General features: G+C 40.2%; 1 pseudogene; it reads left to right on the forward strand.

The window, feature by feature from the left end:
• Positions 1-1,049: 1,049 nt before the first annotated feature.
• Positions 1,050-1,280, forward strand: LOC148776422 (SNRPN upstream reading frame protein pseudogene; annotated as a pseudogene).
• The last annotated feature ends 2,177 nt before the right edge of the window (positions 1,281-3,457 follow it).

Here is a 3,457-nt window from a genome sequence, read left to right on the forward strand (position 1 = left end):
TTGGTCCCCTGCCACATCCTTCTGTGCAACTAAGGATTTTGCCCCTAGGCCAAGTTGGAAATATCATCTGTGAAGAAATTCAGTCAGTTTATGTGGTATATTCATGCAATAGTAATTCAAAATAGGGGTTGGCATACCAGAGAGGACCAAATTTGCTTCGGCATTTGGGGAAAGGATCAGCCTGACCACCTGCTCCCAGCAACCTAAAGTAAATTCTATCATCCACATTCCTACCAACAAACACAAAATCTAGCTCTAATTCTGGAGCAGAAGAACGGAAACCCCACTCAAGCCACCTTTATCAATTGCAGTTGTCCTTGATCCAAAAATAAATGAGTTAAAGACCATGGATTGGTAGGAAATTCTGCACCTCAAGTTTACTTGGAGAACAACTGAAATAAACTTTGAAAGAACTGACGTGACAGTGGAAATATAAATAATTCATAAAACAGAAGAAGCTATAAGGAATTCTCATTAATGTCCAAAAGGAGAATATATTCACTTTTAAACCAAAATAGACTACTATGAAAGAAGAGCAGTTGGGAAGCAATGAAGAGTTCATGGAAATTAAAAATACATCACCAAAATAAAAAATAAATCGAAGAAGTGCAAGAAAACAAATCAGAAAAATCTCCTGCAATATAGAGTAAAAAGACCAAAGACAGAATGCATGAGGGAAAAAATGTCAAGAGAAGTAGAACTGAAAAAACCAATATCTGTCCTACACAGATGTTCTAGGAACAGAGAAACAAGGAAAAAATGAAAAAATAATAGAAGAACATACCCCAGGGTTGATATAAAATATAAAACTTCAGATTGAAAGAGGATGAGTTTGAGGAAAAAAAGATTCATTCTGAAACTTCAGAATATGTATAAAGAGAACACACCAAAGTCTTTGGGTTGGGGGGTGAATAGGGGAAACATTACTATAACCGGGTAACAATCTCAGGGGTTCCACTGACACACGGGATGCAAGAAAGCAATGGAGGAAAGCAGAGCAATGATGTGAGATACTTAACATTCTCACCCGAGGAGTGGCCAGTGTTGGGATGGAGCAGGCCAAGGACTGCTTACACCTGAGATGGACAGCAGCCCAGCACACACCAGAGGTAGAAGTCCAAGTGGAATGTCAAAGGAATTACAACTGAGCAACCAAGAGTGTCAGTTGTACCTAGGGAATCTAGCAGATGCAAATATCTATAATGGATTTCCAGGTGAAATCAAGACAGGTATTCTTAGTTGAGACACCAAGAAGTGATAAAAGCAATATTGGAACATAAAGATAGCTGGCTCCAAGTGAAAAACCAGTAGTTTTATATCTTTATACGGTATAAAATAATAAAGTAATAATATAATGTATAATGTAATAAAGATATTATCCATGAAAAATAGAAAAGCAAGCAAGAAAACAATGGAGTAATGCTAAGGAAAAAATATTTTGAACATAAAATTCTGTATGCAGCCACACCATCAACCAAGTGTGAAAGTGAAATGAAGACATTTCATACATGCAAAGAACAGTTCTTATATATCTCTTCTGAAAAAGTTGAAAAGTACCAAAATATACTTCAGCAACACCAAAGACGAATCCATGACAAAGGATGACACAGAATCTCAGTTCAGTTCAGTCGCTCAGTCGTGTCCGACTCTTTGCAACCCCATGAATCACAGCACACCAGGCCTCCCTGTCCATCACCAACTCCTGGAGTTCGCCCAAACTCATGTCCATCGAGTCGGTGATGCCATCCAGCCATCTCATTCTCTGTCGTCCCCGTCTCCTCCCGCCCCCAATCCCTCCCAGCATCAGAGTCTTTTCCAGTGAGTCAACTCGTCGCATGAGGTGGCCAAAGTATTGCAGTTTCAGCTTTAGCATCAGTCCCTCTAATGAACACCCAGGATTGATCTTTAGAATGGACTGGCTGGATCTCCTTGCAGTCCAAGGGACTCTCAAGAGTCTTCATCACCACCCTTCAAAAGCATCAATTCTTCGGCAATCAGCTTTATTCACAGTCCAACTCTCACATCCATACATGACTACTGGAAAAATCATAGCCTTGACTAGATGGACATTTGTTGGCAAAGTAATGTCTCTGCTTTTTAATATACTATCTAGGTTGGTCATAATTTTCCTTCCAAGGAGTAAGCGTCTTTCAATTTCATGGCTGCAATCAGCATCCGCAGTGATTTTGGAGCCCAAAAAAATAAAGTCTCACACTGTTTCCACTGTTTCCCCATCTATTTCCCATGAAGTGATGGGACCAGATGCCATGATCTTTGTTTTCTGAATGTTGAGCTTCAAGCCAACCTTTTCACTCTCCTCTTTCACTTTCATCAAGAGGCTTTTGAGTTCCTCTTCACTTTCTGCCATAAGGGTGGTGTCATCTGCGTATCTGAGGTTATTGATATTTCTCCCAGCAATCTTGATTCCAGCTTGTGCTTCTTCCAGCCCAGCATTCCTCATGATGTACTCTGCATAAAAGTTAAATAAGCAGGGTGACAATACACAACCTTGGCGTACTCCTTTTCCTATTTGGAACCAGTCTGCTGTTCCATGTCCAGTTCTAGCTGTTGCTTCCTGACCTGCATACAGGTTTCTCAAGAGGCAGGTCAGGTGGTCTGGGATTCCCATCTCTTTCAGAATTTTCCACAGTTTATTGTGATCCACACAGTCAAAGGGTTTGGCATAGTCAATGAAGCAGAAATAGATGTTTTTCTGGAACTCTCTTGCTTTCTCCATGATCCAGCGGATGTTGGCAACTTGATCTCTGGTTCCTCTGCCTTTTCTAAGACCTGCTTGAACATCTGGAAGTTCACGGTTCACATACTGCTGAAGCCTGGCTTGGAGAATTTTGAGCATGACTTTACTAGCGTGTGAGATGAGTGCAATTGTGCGGTAGTTTGAGCATTCTTTGGCATTGTCTTTCTTTGGGATTGGAATAAAGACTGACCTTTTCCAGTCCTGTGGCCACTGCTGAGTTTTCCAAATCTGCTAGCATATTGAGTGCCGCACTTTCACAGCATCATCTTTCAGGATTTGAAATAGCTCAACTGGAATTCCATCACCTCCACTAGCTTTGTTTGTAGTGATGCTTTCTAAGGCCCACTTGACTTCACATTCCAAGATGTCTGGGTCTGGGTGAGTGATCTCCCCGTCGTGATTATCTTGGTTGTCAAGATCTTTTTTGACACAGAATCTAAGAAACAGCAAAGACCTTAGAAAGAAATAGTGTGGATAGATACATGCAATGTGACAATAGAATAGTCTGTTTAAAAGTAACTATTCCAAAAACAGTACAAATAGCAATCGGGATAATTACAAAATATATTTTCTCTTTCAACAAGAGAAAACAGAGACAATTACAAACTCTGTGAAAATTGTGGTCCATAGATGCAGTAAGCTAAGACAAGGCATTCATTTGAGAAATGGATAAACTGTATGAAAGGAATATCCATTTCA

This window comes from Moschus berezovskii, chromosome 9 (assembly GCF_049115385.1).
Source record: "Moschus berezovskii isolate FMDL1 chromosome 9, NW_MosBer_1.0, whole genome shotgun sequence".
In the NCBI taxonomy this organism is placed as follows: Eukaryota; Metazoa; Chordata; class Mammalia; order Artiodactyla; family Moschidae; genus Moschus; species Moschus berezovskii.